Below are 23,563 nucleotides of genomic sequence, written 5' to 3' on the forward strand. Positions count from 1 at the left end.
TATTTTTGGAAGGTGCTATCTAAGGATCTTTGGTGAATTTCTGCAGTACATCTTGGAGATAGTACACACTGTTACCAATGAGCATCGGTGGTGGAGGGCTGAATGTTTTTGGATGTGGTGGCAACCAACCAGGCTACTTTGTCCTGGATGGTGTCAACTTCTTAAATGATGTTGAAACTGCACTCATCCAGCTGCACTTATCATCCCCACTTCTGACATTATTCTAGACAGCCATTGTGTTAAACAGTTAGATGGAGAGGAATTTCTTAAGTGTGTACAAGACAATTTTCTGATTTACTATGTGGATGTACCTACTGGAGAAGGTGCAAAACTTGACCTACTCTTGGGAAATAAGGCAGGGCACATGACTGAGGTGTCAGTGGGAGAGCACTTTGGGGCCAGCAACCATAATTCTATTCATTTTAAAATAGTGATGGAAAAGGATAGACCAGATCTAAAATTTGAAGTTCTAAATTGGAGGAAGGCCAATTTTGACGGTATTAGGCAAGAACTTGTGGGCAAAGTCTTAGAGAGAATTGTAAGGGATAGGATTTATGCACATCTGGATAAGAATGATGTGATCAAGGATAGTCAGCATGGTTTTGTGAAGGGCAGGTCGTGCCTCACAAACCTTATTGAATTCTTTGAGAAGGTGACTAAGGAGGTAGATGAGGGGAAAGCGGTAGATGTGGTATATATGGATTTTAGTAAGGCATTTGATAAGGTTCCCCCATGGTAGGCTACTGCAGAAAATACAGAGATATGGCATTGAGGGTGAGTTGGAGGTTTGGATTAGGAATTGGCTCTCTGGAAGAAGACAGAGGATAGTAGTTGATGGCAAAGGTTCATCTTGGAGTGCCGTCACTAGCGGTGTTCCGCAAGGATCTGTTTTGGGACCATTGCTGTTTGTCATTTTTATAAATGACCTGGAGGAAGGGTTAGAAGGTTGGGTGAGCAAGTTTGCGGATGATACTAAAGTCGGAGGAGTTGTAGACAGTGAGGAAGGATATGGCAGGTTACAGCGGGATATAGAGAAGCTGCAGAGCTGGGCAGAAAGGTGGCAAATGGAGTTCAATGTAGCTAAGTGTGAAGTGATTCACTTTGGTAAGAGTAATAAAAAGATGGATTACTGGGCTAATGGTAGACTACTTGGTAGTGTGGAAGAGCAGAGGGATCTTGGTGTCCATGTACACAGATCTCTGAAAGTTGCCACCCAGGTAAATAGTGCAGTGAAGAAGGCATATGGCGTACTGGCTTTTATTGGTAGAGGAATTGAGTTCCGGAGTCCTGAGGTCATGCTGCAGTTGTATAAGACTCTGGTGCGGCCGCATCTGGAATATTGTGTGCAGTTTTGGTCGCCATACTATAGGAAGGATGTGGAGGCACTGGAACGGGTGCAGAGGAAGTTTACCAGGATGTTGCCTGGTATGGTAGGAAGATCCTATGAGGAAAGGCTGAGGCACTTGGGGTTGTTTTCATTGGAGAAAAGAAGGTTTAGGGGTGATTTGATAGAGGTTTACAAGATGATTAGGGGGTTAGATAGGGTTGACAGTGAGAACCTTTTTCCACGTATGGAGTCAGCTATTACAAGGGGGCATAGCTTTAAATTAAGGGGGGGTAGATATAGGACTGATGTTAGGGGTAGGTTCTTCACTCAACGAGTCGGAAGTTCATGGAATGCCCTGCCAGTAGCAGTAGTGGACTCTCCCTCTTTATGGGTATTTGGAGGATAGTGGGTTAGTGTAGGTTAGGTGGGCTTTGATCGGCGCAACATCGAGGGCCGAAGGGCCTGTACTGCGCTGTATTCTTCTATGTTCTATGTTCTATAACTTTCGAAAGCTGATTGGAGGCAGATGTTCGCAGGTAAAGGGACGGCTGGAAAATGGGAAGTCTTCAGAAATGAGATAACAAGAATTCAGAGAAAGTATATTCCTGTCAGAGTGCAAGGGAAGGCTGGTAGGTATAGGGAATGCTGGATGACTAAAGAAATTGAGGGTTTGGTTAAGAAAAAGAAGGAAGCATATGTCAGGTATAGACAGGTTGGATCGAGTGAATCCTTGGAAGGGATAAAGGAATACTTGAGAGGGAACTGGGAATTTGTGTTGCAGACGTTTCGTCCCCTGTCTAGGTGACATCTTCTGTGCTTGGAGCCTCCCGTGAAGTGCTTCTGTGATGTTTCCTTCCGCATTTATAGTGATTTGTACCTGCCACTTCCAGTTGTCAGTTCTAGCTGTCCACTGCAGTGGCCAGTATATTGGGTCCAGGTCGATGTGCTTATTGATTGAATCTGTGGATGAGTGCCATGCCTCTAGGAATTCCCTGGCTGTTCTCTGTCCTATAATAGTAGTGTTGTCCCAGTCGAATTCATGTTGCTTGTCATCTGAGTGTGTGGCTACTAAGGATAGCTGGTCGTGTCATTTCGTGGCTAGTTGGTGTTCATGGATGCGGACTGTTAGCTGTCTTCCAGTTTGTCCTATGTAGTGTTTTGTGCAGTCCTTGTATGGGATTTTTGTACACTACATTGGTTTTGCTCATGCTGGGTATTGGGTCCTTGGTCCTGGTGAGTTGTTGTCTGAGAGTGGCTGTTGGTTTGTGTGCTGTTATGAGTCCTAGTGGTCACAGTAGTCTGGCTGTCAGTTCAGAAATGTTTTTGATGTGTGGTAGTGTGGCTAGTCCTTTGGGTTGTGGCATGTCCTCATTCCATTGTCTTAGGCATCTGTTGATGAAATTGCGAGGGTATCTGTTTTTGGCGAATACATTGTAGAGGTATTCTTCTTCCTCTTTTTGCAGTTCTGGTGTGCTGCAGTGTGTTGTGGCCCTTTTGAACAGTGTCTTGATGCAACTTCGTTTGTGTGTGTTGGGGTGGTTGCTTTCGTAGTTCAGGACTTGGTCAGTCTGTGTGCCTTTCCTGTATACTTTTGTGGTGAATTCTCCGTTCGGTGTTCTCTGTACCTTCACGTCTAGGAATGGGAGTTGGTTGTCCTTTTCTTCCTCTCTCGTGAATCGGATTCCTGTGAGTGTGGCATTGATGATCCGGTGTGTGTTCTCTATTTCTGTGTTTTTAATGATTACAAAGGTATCGCCTACATATCTGACCCAGAGTTTGGGTTGAATTTGTGGTAAGACTATTTCTTCTAACCTTTGCATTACCGCCTCTGCTATGAATCCAGAGATGGGTGAGCCCATGGGTGTGCCGTTGTTTTGTTCATATATTTGGTTGTTGAATGTGAAGGGTGTTGTGAGGCACAGGTCCAGTAGTTGGAGTACGCAGTCTTTGTTGATAGGTTCCCCGTCTTGTTGTCTGTTATGTCTGTCCAGCAGGTTGGCTATTGTTTCTTTGGCTAGGGTTTTGTCGATAGAGGTGAACAGTGCCTTTACGTCGAATGAGACCATAGTTTCTTCCTTGTCTATGTGTATATTTCTGATGATGTCCAAGAATTCCTGTGTTGATTGTATAGAGTGTCTGGATCCATTGATCAGGTGTTTCAATTTCTGTTGTAGTTCTTTAGCCAGTTTGTGTGATGGTGTCCCTGGTAGTGATACTATGGGTCTGAGTGGGATGTCTGGTTTGTGCACTTTAGGCAGTCCATAGAATCTGGGGGTGTTGTTGCTTTCAGGTTTCAATCTCTGTACGTCAAACCTGGTTATCTATTCATTTTTTTGTAGGTTCCTCAGTGTGTTGTTTGTCCTATTGCTGAGCTGTGGGGTGGGGTCAAACTCCCTCTTTTGGTAGGTGTTGGTATCTGCAAGTAGTTGTTGTGCTTTTTGGATGTACTCTGCTTTGTCCAGGATGACCGTCATTCTGCCTTTGTCTGCTGGTAGTATGATTACGTTCTTATCATTTCTTAGTGATTTTAGTGCTTCCCTCTCCTTGGTGTTGAGGTTATGTGTTTGTCTTTTCCTTGTTATCAGCGGTACGATACTTTGTCTCACTGTTTGTTGTGTCTCTTCTGTCAGTCCATTGTTACTGAGTTTGCATTCTAGTGCTGCTAGGAAGTCTGCTGTCTTGGTGTCCGTGTGGTTGTAGTTGAGTCCCTTGGCCAGTATTGTTCTTTTCGTGTCTGTGAGCTGTCTGTGGGAGACGTTTCTAATCCAGGAGTGTGTTGTGGTGTCCTCTCTGTTGTGTGTTAGTTTGGCCATTTTTTCTTTTAGTGCCGTTTTTTGCGGTGTGTGGTCCTGTTCTGTACTATGGTGATGGCCTGTTCTATGGTCCAGGTCCATTCCTGATTGGTGGTTGTTCAAATTAATGATTTTTGGCGTGCAATTTCTTGCCTGTATTTGTGTAGTCTGTTGTGTGCTTCTGTAATCATTACCTGGATCATTCTGAATCTGTTCTGTCTGGTTGTGTCCCTGGCTTGTGGGTTGTTGACTGGTGGTCTGTATCTGACACATGGTGGAAGGAATGGATTCTTTTGGCATTCGTGCAGGAACTGGTGTTGTTCGTATGTGGCACTTAGGCGGTTGGCACAGGATTCCCATTTCCTGGCTTGTCTTAGCATCTCTCGCCCGTAGGTGTTCAAAGTTTGGGAGAAGATTTGTAGCTTGGGTGCTCGTTGTTGTGGTTCTGTTCCCCGAGCTGGAAATTTGTGTTGCAGACATTTCGTCCCCTGTCTAGGTGACATCCTCAGTGATTGGGAGCCTCCCGTGAAGCGCTTCTGTGATCTTTCCTCCGGCATTTATAGTGATTTGTATCTGCAACTTCCAGTTGTCAGTTCCAGCTGTCCGCTGCAGTGGCCGGTATATTGGGTCCAGGTCGATGTGCTAATTGGTTGAATCTGTGGATGAGTGCCATGCCTCTAGAAATTCCCTGGTTGTTCTCTGTTTGGCTTGTCCTATAATAGTAGTGTTGTCCCAGTCGAACTCATGTTGCTTGTCATCTGAGTGTCTAGCTACTAAGGATAGCTGGTCATGTCATTTCGTGGCTAGTTGGTGTTCATGGATGTGGACCGTTAGCTGTCTTCCTGTTTGTCCTGCTGGACATACAGAACAGACAACAAGACGGGGAACCTATCAACAAAGACTGCATACTCAAACTACTGGACCTGTGCCTCACAACACACTTCACATTCAACAACCAAATATATGAACAAATCAACGGCACACCCATGGGCTCACCCATCTCTGGATTCATAGCAGAAGCAGTAATGCAAAGGTTAGAACAAACAGTCTTACCGCAAATTCAACCCAAATTCTGGGTCAGATATGTAGACGATACCTTTGTAATCATTAAAAACACAGAAATAGAGAACACACACCAGATCATTAACGCCACACTCACAGGAATCCGATTCACTAGAGAAGAAGAAAAGGACAACCAACTCCCAATCCTAGACGTGATGGTACAGAGAACACCGAACGGAGAATTCACCACAAAGGTTTACAGGAAAGGCATATACACAGACCAAGTCCTAAACTACGAAAGCAACCACACCAACACACACAAACGAAGTTGCATCAAGACACTGTTCAAAAGGGCCACAACACACTGCAGTACACCAGAAATGCAAAAAGAGGAAGAAGAACACCTATACAATGTATTCGCCAAAAACGGATACTCCCGCAATTTCATCAACAGATGCCTAAGACAACGGAATGAGGACATACCACAACCCAAAGGACTAGCCACACTACCACACATCAAAAACATTTCTGAACTGACAGCCAGACTACTGCGACCACTAGAACTCATAACAGCACACAAACCAACAGCCACTCTCAGACAACAACTCACCAAGACGAAGGACCCAATACCCAGCATGAGCAAAACCAATGTAGTGTACAAAATCCCATGCAAGGACTGCACAAAACACTACATAGGACATGAGGCATGGCACTCATCCACAGATTCAATCAATAAGCACATCGACCTGGACCCAATATACCGGCCACTGCAGCGGACAGCTGGAACTGACAACCGGAAGCGGAAGGTACAAATCACTATAAATGCCGGAGGAAAGATCACAGAAGCACTTCACAGGAGGCTCCCAAGCACTGAGAATGTCACCTAGACAGGGGACAAAACGTCTGCAACACAAATTCCCAGCTCGGCGAACAGAACCACAACAACGTGCACCCGAGCTACAAATCTTCTCACAAACTTTGAACTTAAGAGGGAAATCAGGAGGGCAAAACGGGGACATGGGATAGCTTTGGCATATAGAATTAAGGAGAATCCAAAGGGTTTTTACAAATATATTAAGTACAAAGGGTAACTAGGGAGAGTATAGGGCCCCTCAAAGATCAGCAAGGCGGTCTTTGTGTGGAGCCACAGAAAATGGGGGAGATACTAAATGAATATTTTCCATCAGTATTTACTGCAGAAAAGGATATGGAAGATATAGACTGTAGGGAAATAGATGGTGACATCTTGCAAAATGTCCAGATTACAGAGGAGGAAGTGCTGGATGTCTTGAAACGGTTAAAAGTGGATAAATCCCCAGGACCTGATCAGGTGTACCCGAGAACTCTGTGGGAAGCTAGAGAAGTGATTGCTGGGCCTCTTGCTGAGATACTTGTATCATCGATAGTCACAGGTGAGGTGCCGGAAGACTGGAGGTTGGCAAAAGTGGTGCCACCGTTTAAGAAGGGTGGTAAGGACAAGCCAGGGAACTATAGACTGGTGAGCCTGACCTCAGTGGTAGGCAAGTTGTTGGATGGAATCCTGAGGGACAGGATGTACATGTATTTGGAAAGGCAAGGACTGATTAGGGATAGTCAACATGGCTTTCTGCGTGGGAAATCATGTCTCACAAACTTGATTGAGTTTTTTGAGAAAGTAACAAAGAAGATTGATGAGGGCAGAGTAGTAGATGTGATCTATATGAACTTCAGTGAGGCGTTCGACCGGGTTCCCCATGGGAGACTGATTAGCAAGGTTAGAACACATGGAATACAGGGAGAACTAGCCATTTGGATACAGAACTGGCTCAAAGCTGGGGGTGGAGAGTTGTTTTTCAGACTGGAGGCCTATGACCAGTGGAGTGCCACAAGGATCGGTGCTGGGTCCTCTACTTTTCATCATTTATATAAATGATTTGGATGCGAGCATAAGAGGTTTAGTTAGTAAGTTTACAGTTGACACCAAAATTGGAGATGTAGTGGACAGCAAAGAGGGTTACCTCAGATTACAACAGGATCTTGACCAGATGGACCAATGGGCTGAGAAGTGGCAGATGGAGTTTAATCCAGATAAATGCGAGGTGCTGCATTTTGGGAAAACAAATCTTAGCAGGACTTATACACTTAATGGTAAGGTCTTAGGGAGTGTTGCTGAACAAAGAGACCTTGGAGGGCAGGTTCAAATCTCATTGAAAGTGGAGTCACAGGTAGATAGGATAGTGAAGAAGGCGTTTGGTATGCTTTCCTTTATTGGTCAGAATATTGAGTACAGGAGTTAGGGGGCCATGTTGCGGCTGTACAGGACATTGATTAGGCAACTGTTGGAATATTGCATGCAATTCTGGTCTCCTTCCTCTCGGAAAGATGTTGTGAAACTTGAAAGGGTTCAGAAAAGATTTACAAGGATGTTGCCAGGGTTGGAGGATTTGAGCTACAGCGAGAGGCTGAACAGGCTGGGGCTGTTTTCTCTGGAGCATCGGAGGTTTACAAAATTATGCGGGGCATGGATAGGATAAATAGACAATGTCTTTTCCCTGGGGTCGGGGAGTCCAGAACTAAAGGGCATAGGTTTTGGGTGAGAGAGGAAAGATATAAAAGAGACCTAAGGGGCAACTTTTTCACACAGAGGGTGGTATGTGCAGTTGAAGATGATTGGGCTTAGGAAACTACTCTGAGAAATTCCTGCTAATTCCTGTCTTGGATCTGAGATGACTGACTTCTAAGAGCCACAACCATCTTCTTATGTGCCAGATATGAACCCAATCAACACGAATTTCCCTCTGATTCTGATTAGAATAGATTACATACAGTGTGGAAACAGGCCCTTCGGCCCAACAAGTCCACACCGACCCGCCAAAGGTTATAGTCCAACAGGTTTAATTGGAAGCACACTAGCTTTCGGAGCGACGCTCCTTCATCAAGTGATAGTGGAGGGCTCGATCGTAACACAGAATTTATAGCAAAAATTTGCAGTGTGATGTAACTGAAATTATACCTTGAAGAATTGATTGTCTGTTAAGCCTTTCATCTGTTAGAATACAGTGATAATTTCACTTCTTTCATGTGTAAATCACAAAACCCTTTTTTTAAAGTTGCATTCTCAGGTTAGCTGTTAACAATGGTGATAGCTAGACAATATGTTGAAGGTGTTAGCCCCCTGTGTTCTCTGTCTATGACCTGATGTTTAGATTGATTCTAATCTAAAAAGTGAGATAACAGAGTTTTTTACATCAATTCATGCAGTTTTTGAGCTCAAAAGCTCAGGAGTTGAGAAAGCTTGGCTTTGGAAAAGGCACAGCAGGTCAGGCAGCATCCAACGCGCAAGCAAGTCAATGTTGTGGGCAGGACCCATCTTCGAACTGCTAACCACAGAACCACTATGCACTGGTGTGAAAATACAAGAGCTCCATAAATGTGCTTTAGGGAAGGAAATCTGCTCTCTTGCCTTGTCTGGCCTACATGTGATTTCAGACCTACAATAATGTGGTTGTGTCCTACATGACCTCTGAAATTACCCAGTATAAGCCACTCCGTTTCAAGGCATTTCATGATGGCAAACAATTGCTGCCCTTACCAGCAATACTTACATCCCATGAATGAATAACAAAATGATGCGATTCCAATGGTACAGTGACATTGACGTCCTTAGCACTAAACCTTCTGAGGTTTGTAAGATCAGTAGGAGGATGTCTAATTTATGCTAGGTTGGTGGATGCCAGAACACTGTGGACATGTTGTTAATGTTGGCCTTTCCCATGCTCTTGGCAAATCCAACATTTGGCCAAATTGGGAACAAGGTTGCAATCCTGTTGCATTATGATTAGCTTGTCTTGCTATCAACAGTTTAAAAAATGAAGTTGAAGACACTCTGGGAGATGTAGTACACTAGCCTCTTTCCATTCTTGAGCTACTAGATTTATTTTTATAGCATTCAACTTAGCACAGTTGTAGTGCCACATTAAATGATGGAAGATCAGTGTGAAGGAGAAATGTGGTCTACATGAAGATGTAATTATTACTCCTACCAAAGATGACACAGTCATATACTTGGCTGACATGCAGACCTCCAGAAATTAAATATCTATCTCCACGTGTTCATTGAGTCAAGTTTTTAAATTCGGTTCTCCAGAGCAATGCCACATCAGTAACCCACAGTACGATTAATCCACTTTGATGATAAATTATAAAATCTCCACTGCAGAGTAGATTTTATGCCTTTACAATCTAGAAATACAAAAGATTAAATTTTCAGCTGTACTTAAATCTTTTTCAAGTGAAACTGCATCTTGCCTCCTCACTGATCAAAATTTGTTCAGAACCTCTTCTTGGCTTGCAGCTGAGAATCTGACTGCTCTCTTACAAAATGGGTGGTGAGTGGCCTGCAAAATGCTACCAGAGGAGGTGCTGGAAGCTGGTGCAAGAAGCACCTCAACGAATACAAGAAAAAGAAAGGAATAGAGGCAAATAGATCCTGTAAGTGAAGACCATTTTAGTATGGAAGGGCAAAAATTGTGTCAACACAGGCTTGGAGGGCCGAAGAGCCTACTCCTGTGCTGTATTGTTCTTTGTTGTTCTCTCAACCCTCTCAATATTCTTTCTTACCCAGTCATGATTTGTACTTTAAATTGTTTTTCCTGATTATTAATGTTTCAGACCCTCCTCCTATTTTATGTCCCAGTGGCTCCTGCACTGACATTGAGAAGGAATAAATAGAGACCACATCAGGAAAAAAACACTGTAACACCCAATAAGAATTAAGTCAGAGTCCAAAGTTCTCAGTGAAAACTGATTCAAAGCTGGAGTGTGGGGCCAGGCTTGGCAGGAGAGGTGTTAAGAAAGACACAAATAATCAGGCATCTATCAACAGGATATTATTCTAGATGGTTTAATCAAACAACTGTCTCTAGAGAAATAATGATATGAATTCCTAGTCGAGAACCAATGGGAATTTTAACAATAGCAAGGTAAGGGAATTTTCAGTGTATAAGCTGTGCTGATAGGTTGTTTGACATGAAGTGTATATCAATTAAGTAGTGAAGAGACAGAACTGTCACTTGATGCAAACAGACAAGTAGCATGATTAGTACAAATGTGAAGAGATACCCACATACGTAACTATCATCCAATCATGCTAGAGGATACATTTGTACCCATCACAGGAACATGACTCATTGTCCATTGTTCCTGGGAGCATTAAATCAGCATCCTTCACTTATCTCTCATACCCTCTCAATATTTCCACTGCAATGTTAAAAGTAGAATAAATCAGTCAAGTATATCCACAGAAACAACCTTTGCAGAACAAATCTTCAGCCATTGGAAACATCTGAATAATATATATTAAATAATAAGTAGCAGTATTTTCACGGAATCAAAAATGAAATCAGTGCATTGCAAATGCAAAACAGCAAATACAGCACAGCAATAATTTTGAACTTACTGTTAAAAGCATTTTATAAACCGCAGATCAGATAAAAAATAATAGTTTACTACTGCATAGTATAGCATAGTTGTATGTACCTGTGACACTCTGAATGTGTTCATCAAATAGAGGGTAAAAGAGAATAATTGTGTTATATGTTACAGGACTTGTTGTGTGCATCTCTGTTTCAACTCATGCATACATGTAGTGCATGGCACTTAAACAAAATAACTCAGTCCGAGTGCTTTATCGTCCTGCATCTAACTCTCCTTTGGTCCTTTAGAGACAGAGCTTTTATAAACACATTCTTTCTTAGACCAAGCGAAGTGGGGGAGAAACACATTCTTTCCTAGTCCTCATCTCCTATTGTACTTGTCAGGCAAGATAAGCCATGCAAACAAGATCAGGTTGTCGAGATGACAAAATTACCACATTTCCATTCATTCCATCCCTCACATGGGATGTAGGATCTACCAAATTATAACAGACAGACCCAGGCTTTTGTGATGAAATTCCAATGGCTGTATGATTATTACATTCAAACCATGAAATCATAATGATTTGTCTGCTTCTACTGTTATTTCAAATTATTATTTCAGTCTTTGGAATTTCTGCAGACTAAAGATGTGGGCTGTGTCTGGAAGGGCTTTAAAGGACTCTGATTTGCTTACAAAAAGAGGAATTCCTCCACCCCAGAGATTTTCAGAACACGCATGATTTTAGAGCATATTTAATGCTGTTTGATGCAAAACAAAAAGAGGAACTGAAACAAGGAGAAGAAAAGATTGAAGATTTACTGTAACAGTACAAAGCAAGAAACTCTGAGCAACAAAACAGTGGTATTTAATGGAGGTGGTTGGAGTCTTGTCCACCATTTGGAGAACCTCCGAGAGGCTCACATTATCTCCTTCAGCGAACACCCACCCTGTTAAGTGCTTCTCCAACAATGGAAGCCTTCCTCTTAATAAAAGACCCAAGAAGAAGATATCCCATTCTTGAGACACATTGACCAAACAGATGCCAGTAGCTGTCTCATTAAAGGGAGCAATATTCAGGGAGAGGTGGCTGCAGCTAGCAATGCTCCCCAGGAAGAGCATCATCATCACCCAGGGAGTCAAGCCACACTGGAGCAATGGTCCAATAGGAGTTGAGGAGTAGGGGTACAGTGAAAAAGGGGAAGAGGTGTCAATGACAAATGCAGAAATGGCTCGCAGCAGGTCCCTATCCTTCATGATCCTGGGTCCCTGGATTGAATATGAAGTGCCTTCAAACAGGTCTCCCTATAGCACCCTCACCCTTCCCCACAGCATCTGGAATTCTACAAGCAAACACCCCAGGTTTCGCTTTTCAAGCTTCCTGCACGAATGTGGTTGAGACAGAGGCAGGAAAATGACAGAGTTCCAATCCCATCAGATGGTCCCATCTGATGCAACAGCTCCTTTCCCAAGGTGAACGTGAGGACTGCAGATGCTGGAGATCAGAGTAAAGATTAGAGTGGTGCTGGAAAAGCACAATAGGTCAGGCAGCATCCGAGGAGCAGGAAAATTGATGTTTCAGGCAAAAGCCTTTCGCCCAACTCAAACTGGGAGCACGGTGATACTGCTTTTCAAAACATGCACTCCACAATCTTTGTAGGATCCAGAATTTGACGTGATATTATTCCATAAAAATAACAGCTCGGTACTGAAGATCTTAATAGCACTCACTTTTTATGGTTCAGAAACTTTTCAGTCCACAGCAGATGATCTATGGACGTATTTCACTGTACCACACACAGAGCTATGAAGCATATCACTTATGCTTTGTTCATTTGAGCTGCAACTTAATTTAATTTCTAGCATGAGATGGTTTTCGATCTCTTCAGAATGGTAAGGGTTCCAAAAGTTCAAAAGGTTGCTAGCTTTCTCACTCTGCCTTAAGAGCACTTGTTGATGATACGGTCATAAACAGGTAAAGTGATATTGCAATGTTGCAACATGCAGCCAACTCGTGATCAAAGAAATGAGATACCAACTGATAATGGACATTCCTAATGTTGTTATTAGGTTATTCTCAGCACAGAACTAAGACACATAAATTGATGACACTTTGGAGTCAAGAGTTATGACCTGCCAACAGGATTAGAAATGTTCTTGGTGGACATAAGACTAACAGCCTGGTTCTTCCATTTATAGAAAACTCCAGGCCGTTTTTCAGCTCATGATTGTTATTTTCCACTTTAGATTGCTACCAAAGTTTGAGCTGAATATCTCATTCACACAACACTCAACTCCTTCCTTTCTTGAATGACTTAGAATTATGTATGACTAAAAGAAGAAAGATAGTGTTTCACTGGTTTATTGCAATGGCATCTGTACAATATTACACAATATGATCAATTGACAGCACAGTGCCATTACTTTGTTACTTTGGGTTTCTAAAAGCCTTCATAGTTTATTCTGTGTGCTAATCAGGTACTGAGGAGATACCATGCAAAGCACTGCTTGCGATAAACTACAACTTCATCTGATTGAAGTGATTGATATATTTAATGGCTATAATTCTGAGCCATCATCTGCAGGTTTTAAACAATGGAATTGATACTTTAACAATAATATCCTTCAAGGGTAACAGACAAATTCATAATCCTTTCACTTTAACTTTTTAGTGATCCATTTGGGTTTAACAGCTGTCTATAAGTATATGATGCACAATTGTGACTTGCTAAATTGCCATCGAATTTGGATTATGTTAGAATTTACAACACTAACTTTCCATCAGAATCTACATAAGCTTCAATGAGTGTAAGTTAATCTTTCTGAAGTTGCTCAACAAAATGACAAACTCATGTTTTTATCATATTTTAATAAACATAATTAGTCATGCATCTATCTGCTGATCTTTACCCTTGACACAGACCACCCTGGGTAGATTCAACTGCTGCTACCAATTGCTATTCTGGATTGATGAAACAGAGGGTGAGTTATTCATCACAACGTTCCTAGTCCCTGACCTGCTCTTGTAGCCAAAGTATTTCATTGCCCAGTCTGGTTTAGGTTCTTATTTATGCTGTTGATAGTGGGGAATTCAGTGTTGGCATTGAATGTCAAGGGCCAAAGGTTAGATTTGTTCTTGTTGGAGATAGTCATTGACTGGCACTTGCGAAATGCAAATTGTACTTGCCATATTTCAACCCAAACGTAGATACTCTCTGGACCTTGTTATGTTTGGACATGGACTGGTTCAATAATGAAGGAGTTGTGAATAGGGTTGAACATTGTGCAATCATCAGTGAACATCCTCACTTTGATGTTAAGATGGAGGGAAGGTCATTGTGAAGCAGTTGAAGATTGTTGGGCCTAGTTCACTACCCTGAAAAACTCCAGCAGAGATTTGATTTGATTTGTTTATTGGCACACCTGTTTTGTTGCAAAATACAGTGAAAAGTGCTGTGTAGTGTCACTACTCTCTGGCATCATCATAAAACACAGAAAAATAAACAAAAATATAGAATATAAAAGCAGAAGAAAATAAAGAAATAAAGTTCAACTTTACAGTCCTTCTTGTTAAATGCTCAGCCATGGGCCCATGTCATGCCGCGAGAAAAGAGTAGCCATTCTCTGGTGCCATCTTGCCTCCACCAGAGCTGCCACCACCATGAGTCCTCTTTGGACCTCATGCAGCCACCATCAATGCTGTCAGGTCCCACAGCAGCCCAGCCTCAACTATGATAGTTGACCTCCAAATACCATAAACATTTTCATCAGTGAGGGACATAAGCCCAGTTGATGAAGAGTTTTCCAATTGATTCCCATTGCCTCCAGTTTAACTGGGCCTTTGTAATGATGTGTTCAATTAATGTCAAGAGCAATCACTCTCACCTCACCTCTGGAGTTCAACTGCTTTCTCCATGTTTGGACAAAGACTGTAATGAGGTCTGGAATCAAGTGACCCTGACTGCGAGTGAGCTGTCTGATAGCATTGTCAATGACTCCTTTCATCCCTGAAAGCAGTCTGACAGGTTGGCAATTGGTTGCGTTTGATTTGATGTGACCTTTTTGCAAAGGAGATATCTGGGTAATTTTCCACATAGGGTACATACCGGTGCTGTAGCTGTATTGGGACAGTTTATCGAAAGGAATGGGCCATTTCTGAGCATAGATCTTTTGTACTGTTTCCAGAATGTTGTCAGGACTCATAGCATTTGCAGTATCTAGTGTCTTTAGCTTCTTGATATCACGTGAAATGAATTAAATGGTTGAAGATTTGTTTGACATTTGGATAAATGATTTAGATGAGAATTTGGAGACATAATTAGTAGGTTTGCAGATGATACCAAAATTGGTGACATAGTGGACAATGAACTATTTTATCTAAGATTACAAAGAGATCTTGTTCAATTAGGTCAATAGGCTGAGGAATGACAAATGGAGCTTAATTTGAATAAATGAGAGGTATTGCATTCTGATAAAACAAACAAGGGCAGGACTTATACAAATATTGGTAGGGTCTTGGGTAGTGTTGTAGAACAGAGAGACATAGAGGTTCAGATACATAATTCTTTGAAATTTGGGTGACATGTAGACAGAAAAGAAAAAGTGAGGACTGCAGATGCTGGAGATCAGAGTCGAAGAGTATGCTGCTGGAAAAGCACAGCTAGTCAGGCAGCGTCCGAGGAGCAGGAAAGGCGGTTAAGAAGGCATTTAGCATACTTGCCTTCAATGCTCAGACGTTTAAGTATAGGGATTGGGATGTCATGTTGAAGTTATACAGGACATTGGTAAGGCCTCTTCTGGAGTATTGTGTACAGTTCTGGTTGCCCTCCTATAGGAAGGATATTATTAAGCTAGTGAGGGTTCAGAAAATATTCACCAGAGCGTTGCCAGTGATGAAAGGTTTAACTTATAAAGATAGGTTGAATAGGCTGGGACTTTTTCACAAGACTGTAGAAAGTTGAAAACTGACCTTATAGATGTTTATAAAACCATGAGAGGCACAGATAAGGTGAATAGCCAGGATATTTTCATTAGGATGGGAGAGCTCAAAAGTAGGGGACATACTTTTAAAGTGAGAGGATCAAGACTTAAAAAGGGGCAACCTTTTTACACAGAGAGTGGTTCATTTGTGGAATGAACTGCCAGAGGAAGTGGTGGATGCAGGTACAGTTACAACATTTAAAAGACATTTGGATAAATACATGAATAAGAAAGGTTTGGAGGGATATGGATCAAACTCAGGCAAGTGGGAATAGTTTGGTTTGACAACATGGTCAGCACAGACTAGTTGGACCTAACGGTCTGTGTCCATAATGTTTGAATCTATTACTCTATTGGCTCTATGATACAAGGGATTTTAGAAGAAGGCTGAGATGGAATGTTCACTTGCCACTTATCTCTGACGATTATTGCAAATGCTTCAGCCTTATTTTCTACAATGATAGGCTGGGTTTCCCCATTGTTGTGGATGGGGATAATTGCTGAACCTCTTCCTCCTGTTGGTTGTTTAATTGTCCACGATGATTCATGACTTTATGTGGCAGAACTGCAAAGCTTAGATCTGACTCATTTGTCATGGGTTCACTTAATGCTGTTTCCACTGTTTGCCAAGCAATGTCATAGTTTGACTATGTTGACATCTTACTTCTAGCTGTGCCTGTCCTGCCTTGTACTGTCAGGCGACTTTGACCAGTTTATTTATTAAAACCAGTTTGGTTTGCGGTTCAACTCAATTGTATTAACAAAATATTCCTTATAAAATACGATGTGAGGATTTTCCAATTTCTCACCATATTTACTGTCTACCTAGATCCATCCATCTGAGAAACGATATTACCCAAATGATCCGCATGTTCAAGCTGGTCTGTTGGAAGCTCCTTCCTTTCTGATATAGGGATGGTATCCTTTCACGAAGGTGGGTCGCACAGGAGTCAGATTGGCTTTTGTCTCTCTTTTTCTCTCTCTCATTCTCCACACTGCATACTGCAGGACCAGGTCAAGCCTTCACTCAGTCTTCACTGAGCTTTCACTGAAGGGGTAGCGTCCAGGTGTGTGTTTCACCTCTCACCCTTACCTTCCAGAATGTTGTGTGAGCTTTAGCCAATGGCATCATGAACTGGGTTCAAATTATCCATTTCAACCCCATTCAAGTTCCTAGGGAGTGTTGCTGAACAAAAAGATTTGGAGTGCAGGTTCATAGATCCTTGAAAGTGGAGTCGCAGGTGGATAGGATAGTGAAAAGGCATTTGGTATGCTTTCCTTTATTGGTCAGAGTATTGAGTACAGGAGTTGGGAGGTCATGTTGAGGCTACAGGACATTGGTTAGGCCACTGTTGGAATATTGCGTGCAATTCTGGTCTCCTTCCTATCGGAAAGATGTTGTGAAACTTGAAAGGGTTCAGAAAAGATTTACAAGGATGTTGCCAGGGTTGGAGGATTTGAGCTATAGGGAGAGGCTGAACAGGCTGGGGCTGCTTTCCCTGGAGCGTTGGAGGCTGAAGGGTGACCTTCTAGAGGTTTACAAAATTATGAGGGGCAAGGATAGGGTAAATAGGAAAAGTCTTATCCCTGGGGTGGGGGAGTCCAGAACTAGAGGGCATAGGTTTAGGGTGAGAGGGTAAAGATGTAAAAGAGACCTAAGGGGCAACTTTTTCACACAGAAGGTGGTACGTGTATGGAACGAGCTGCCAGAGGAAGTGGTGGAGGCTGGCACAATTGCAGCATTTAAGAGGCTTTTGGATGGATATATGAATAGGAAGGGTTTGGAGGGATATGGGCAGGGTGCTGGCAGGTGGGACTAGATTGGTTTGGGATATCTGATTGGCATGGACGGGTTGGACCGAAGGGTCTGTTTCTGTGCTGTACATCCTTATGTCTCTATAAGTTGGAGTAATTTGGAGATTACTCATTTTGACAACCTGTTTGCTAATTTCCTACATTTAGTTTACATTCAGTGATGAGATATAGGTGTCACTGGCTGAGCTTGTCATAACCATATAATCGCAGTCATAGTCATGGTTCTTCAAAACCTGGCTGCAGGATTACATCCTTATTTCTAACAATGATGTTGCCATTGATGTGGATCATGAATTCTAGCTGTTTATCCTGTCCCTCAGGGTAGTGTGCAGCTATTCAGTGCCTGACCTGACCTAGCAACAAAGAGTCAATATATCATTCTCAATTCACATCTGCATTGCAAAAGTCCCTGTTTGTTCCTCTAACTACTGAATCTTCTATCACTATTCCTGATCAGTATTCTGTGTGCCCCTCTGTTCAGCTGAGCCAACTATGGTGATATCACCTTGACTCTGGTTGCAGTCCCGAGAAAAGCCATTTCTTTTACCAATGTTCAGAAGTAAATATTGTTTGGAGACTGTGATGCACCTAGGGGACTGATGTGCAACCTGCCTGTTTTATCTTGACTGTCTGGTGGTCACATATTCCACTGTTCTTTTACTTGCTTTTAAGTTGCAGAAGTACTACATCTACAAAACACATTATTCACACAGATCTGAACCTTACACTGCACCGCGGTGATATCAGCTGCTGCGCAAGCTCTGAAATCCAGAGTCAAGTTGTTGCAAATACTGATCACACTTTCTGCACCTATTTTACTGCCTGTATTTGTAGTGTACTAAGTGCCATCATTGATCAGCCCTGTGCTCACTGACCTAACATTGTGCCCTGGTCATACAATGTAAGTTCCCCTCCAAATTGAAACAGTCATAACTTGGAACTATATCACTGTCCTAATGACACTGTGGGTTTACTTTCGCCAGATGGACTGCAGCAATACAAGAAGCTGGGTCAACATCATTTTCTCAAGGCTAATTAGGAAAAGCCAACAAATGATGGCCTGGCCAGAAAAGGTCACATCCTATGGAAAATAAAAATGGTATCTTGGTTTTCAAATTCACACCCTTGTTTTCAAAGCCCATCATAGCCTTACCCTTCTCTATCTCTGCAACCTCAACTAGCCCCACAAACCTCCAGGATATGTGCGCTCCTCTAAGTTTAGTCACTCCTACACTGGTAACTCTGCCTTCAACTAACTAGGTGCTAAGCTCAGGAATCCCCTCCAAAAACCTTTTCAACTCTCTTTAAAACACTCCTTAATTATTTATTGTTTTGAAACAGTAAAGATAAGCATTTATCGATTAAGCATTGTCCTAATTAGACTTCCTCGGTCAAACTTGAACTCAAACAGGTCACAGCTGTCTCACTTTAGCTAAGTACTATGTGAATATGATGATGAACCAGCTTTGATTGCATTATCATAACAGTAGATTATTGAAGTGGTCCCTGATTACACCAATTAAATCCTGAATAGGGTCATCACCTTTATGAATATATCAATTATGACCTTTCACAGAGTCATCAGAACCATTAACCCCTTCATAACCCATTTTCTGTGCGATATAGTAGAGTCTTATTAGCTTTATGGGGAGGTAAAGAAATAGCCCTGTGTATACACTGAATTATGAATTTGACTTATCTCTTTGGAACTGTCTCCTCCTGATTAAGTTATGTAATAATTTTGATTGAATTAATATTTGGGCTTGAGCTACCTTTAAAAACCTTTGTATTTCTGTGAGTGTTTAGTTGCGTTTTCATTCCAAATTAGATATTGAAACAACAAGAATATGGAGCAACAGGCTTAATTTTGATTCCATATGGCAGGAGAATGCTACATGGTTAATATGTAGTGAAATCCTGTTAGACTTGGTGTGGAGAATGAAATGAAGAGGTAGGTCGAGAGAGATAAAGACAAGGGGCAGACAATAGCTTGTGTGAATAGCCACACAAGAGAAGAAACCAAACGTTGGAGGTTTCTGACTACTTAAATACCATTACATGGAAAAAACATTTTCTTAGATTTTTCAAAGCTGACATGTGATCAAAAGAAACAATGGCAAGAAATTGAGTCTGTGGTGAATAGATTAAGAAGTGGAAAATACAAATGTCTTGTTGGCGATTTTGCAGTTTGACTTTGGCATGTGGACTTTGTCCTGTGCGCCATTCCAGATGTATTTCCATGAGCACAGCAAAACCATGATTGCCAGAATCCGTTGCACAGGTCCATTCTTGCATCTGTTTGTTCTTAGGGCTTACACGTACTTAATGAAACTGACTTGGTACTGTTTCACTGTAGGTATATGTATAAGTTATATTGTCTAAGTGTGATTACCCACAAATATTACTCATTACCTCATTCCATATTTACTGCTGGACTTTGTCAAATTAACACACAAACTTGTAGATATTTTATTGTTTATCATATAAATTAAAACATCATGTTCTCCAAAGAACATTATACATAAAATGACTGTAGCACAACTTACTCATTAACAATAACAAGTTATACACAACACATTAAAATCGATCATTTGAGATGTTATGACTGGGCACTTGGAAACACTCAAGGTAATTGGAAAGAACCACACAGCTTTGTGAATGGAAAATCATGTTTAAAAATTAATCAATTAATTTGAATTCTTCAGAGCAACATAAACAATGAATAAAAGTCAATGTATTATGCATGAATTTCCAGAGGTTATTTGACAAGATTCCACATGTATGTGTGTGTGTTTTTTTGGGGTGGCGGGGGGAAGGAGGGGCATGGATATGAGTGTCTATGAGAGTGTGTGTGTATGTGTGTGAGTGTAAAGGGGTATAAGTTTACACACACACATATACACACTCTCTAATAGATACTCATAACCCCACCCCGACACACACACCCAAATGCACACATACACATATAAGTTTGTGGGGTGAATTTGTATTGCAGAATTACATTTTACTTTGCTCAAAAACTGCATGAATCCATGTAAGATTCTGTAAATTCATTCTTTAGGTTAGAATCAGTCTGACCATTGTGGCACAGACAGTCTCACACAGGGCACCTCATACCTTCAATACATTACCATGGGCCGACATGACACCAATTGTTAAAGTTCACTTGAGAATGTAACTTGCAAAAAAAGTTTTGTGATTTACATATGAAAGAAATGAAACCAACATGATCATTCTAAATGAGAGACTTAACAAACAATCCAGGTCTTTTTCAATACATAATTTCAGTTACATCACACTAAACTTTTGCTATAAATTCTGTATCTTACAATATTATTCTCCACACCCACCCAATGGAGGACTAGCGCTCCAAAAGCTAGTGCTTCGAAATAAACTTGTTAGACTACAACCTGGTGATGTGTGATTTTTAACCTAATATTTGAGATGTGGTCTCATTCATGCTCTGTGTAATTGAAGCATACCATCCCAACATTTATATTTAATTCCATTAAGAATAAAGAATAACACTCCATTAGGCCTCTCAATCACTTTCTGTACCTGCATACTATCATTTTCTTACTCACACTCAATCACTTTCTGTACCTGCATACTGTCACTTTCTTAATCACTCTCAATCACTTTCTGTACCTGCATAATATCACTTTCTTAATCACTCTTAATCACTTTCTGTACCTGCATACTGTCACTTTCTTAATCACTCTTAATCACTTTCTGTACCTGCATACTATCACTTTCTTAATCACTTTCTGTACCTGCATACTATCACTTTCTTAATCACTCTCAATCATTTTCTGTACCTGCATACTATCACTTTCTTAATCACTCTTAATCACTTTCTGTACCTGCATACTATCACTTTCTTGATCACTCTTAATCACTTTCTGTACCTGCATACTATCACTTTCTTAATCGCTCTCAATCACTTTCTGTACCTGCATACTATCACTTTCTTAATCACTCTTAATCACTTTCTGTACCTGCATACTATCACTTTCTTGATCACTCTCATCACTTTCTGTACCTGCATACTATCACTTCCTTAATCACTCTTAATCACTTTCTGTACCTGCATACTATCACTTCCTTAATCACTCTTAATCACTTTCTGTACCTGCATACTATCACTTCCTTAATCACTCTTAATCACTTTCTGTACCTGCATACTATCACTTCCTTAATCACTCTCAATCACTTTCTGTGCCTGCATACTATCTTTTTAGGACTTATGCATTCAAACTTTTGGATCCCTCTGCTCCTCAGAATTCCACAGTTGTTCTCAATTTATATAATATCCTTATCTTTAATTCTTCCAAAGTGAACAATCACACTTTCCAATATTGCACCCCAATTGCTTGATTTTTGACTTATCTATATCAACCTGTCTTTTTTTATGTCATTTTCACAAGATTCTTTCCAACCTATCTTTGTGTCATCTGCAAATATACCTATATTGCTGATCCCCTCATCTTGTCATTGACATAAATTGTAAAACGTTGACAGCCCAGCAAAGATTATCCTGGGACTCTACTTTTCACATCCTGACAATCTGGAAAAAAAAATACATTCACACATTTACTCAAATCCATTTACTCACAACCAGCCATTCTGCTATTCTCACAGGTATGTTATATCCTGCTTCATCAGCTCCTACTTTGCACATGAACCTTTGATATAGAACCTTGTCAAATGACTTGTGAAAATTCAAGTACGGTACATCAACTTTTATCCATTGCGTATACCACTCCAAAGAATTAATTAATTTTATAAACATGATTTCCCATTCACAAAGTGATGCTGGTTCTTTCCAATTACCTTGAGTGTTTAAAAATGCCCATTATAACCTTCTTAATGATTGATCCTAATGCATTCTTCACAACCAATCAAGATAACGCACCTATAGTTTCCTGTTTCCTGCCTCCCTCCCTTCTTGTATGGAAGGATTCTATTTGCATATCACTGATGTTATTCAATTGAAAAGGCGATAAAAGTGATGGCAAAGAGGATGCTGCAGTGCAACCCCTACATCATCCTGTTAGTCAGTTACCAAAGTAGACAAGCTGCATAAAGAGGTGTGAAACATGTTATTCTGAATAACTGAATAACTATCTTTCAGGAGTTGGTTTTGATGAAGTATGTGTATGTAAGCTCCAGAAATTGAGGGAGCATTGTTGATTCCCAAGACTAAGTTGTCATGAAGTCAGAGTCACATTAGGCCCAAAATTCATTTAATGCACAAGTTCCATACTGCCTTACAAACTCTATTTATGAGAAGCAGTAGAATGAAATGGTCAGTCACTCAGGGAGAGTACACTATAAGGAAAGATTAAATTGCATAGATTCACGTTGGAATTTGCAGTATTAAAATGAATGTAAAATTTGTTGTGTTTTATTAGTTACAGCACACTAAGTAAACATATTCTGTCAGATAATTCTTACAGACATTGTAATGTGGGGAAGAGATCTAGTGTGTTATTGTATTCTTGTATGAGTACAAGTTTGAATAATTGGTCCTTTATTTGAAGGAATTATTTGAAGGAATATCATCCTGATATTCTCCTCCTTGGTCTTCTATGTCCAAACCAATCCTCATGAATGGCTAATTCTGAAAAATATGGCACGATGCCCATAATTGCAGGTCCTCATGCATTAACATACAACATTTTCTGCTATCTCAAGGCAGACTTTTCTTGCTCATTTCCACTTACTAAGGCTTGTGTTCCCTGGATATTTTATGGTGTTGGGCATGAATAAAAGCTGATTTGGTGCATCCTTTCCAAATGCTGCCCATCTTCCCTTTGTTTCAGTGTGCTGATCTGCCTTCTCCACAACAATGGTATATATAAACCATAGAAAATAATATCTGCCCTGTGAATATCTCACCATTGACTGGTCTTAAACGTTTCCCTGTAGTCTCATACAATACGAAATAATCAAAAGTAAATCATTGGCTTTCGGGCAGAAAGCCAAAATGTCATAAAATAATTCCTACCTCCAGTTGTTACTTAGGTAGTTCAATTTCTCTGCTGTATTGTTCAGCTATTGCTGGAAGCATTTCATGGTTACCCCTGGCATAAATTTAAAATGAGGAGATTCAAGGTTATAATACATTGGCCATTATTACCACAATGATGTTGATATGGATGGAGAAGTTGATCATGAGATATGCAAAATCACATTTGAAAAATCATGCAAGGATGACTTTGATTTGAATGACTGGGGAATTATGTTCCTA

Source organism: Chiloscyllium punctatum, chromosome 25, assembly GCF_047496795.1.
Source record: "Chiloscyllium punctatum isolate Juve2018m chromosome 25, sChiPun1.3, whole genome shotgun sequence".
NCBI classification, from domain to species: Eukaryota; Metazoa; Chordata; class Chondrichthyes; order Orectolobiformes; family Hemiscylliidae; genus Chiloscyllium; species Chiloscyllium punctatum.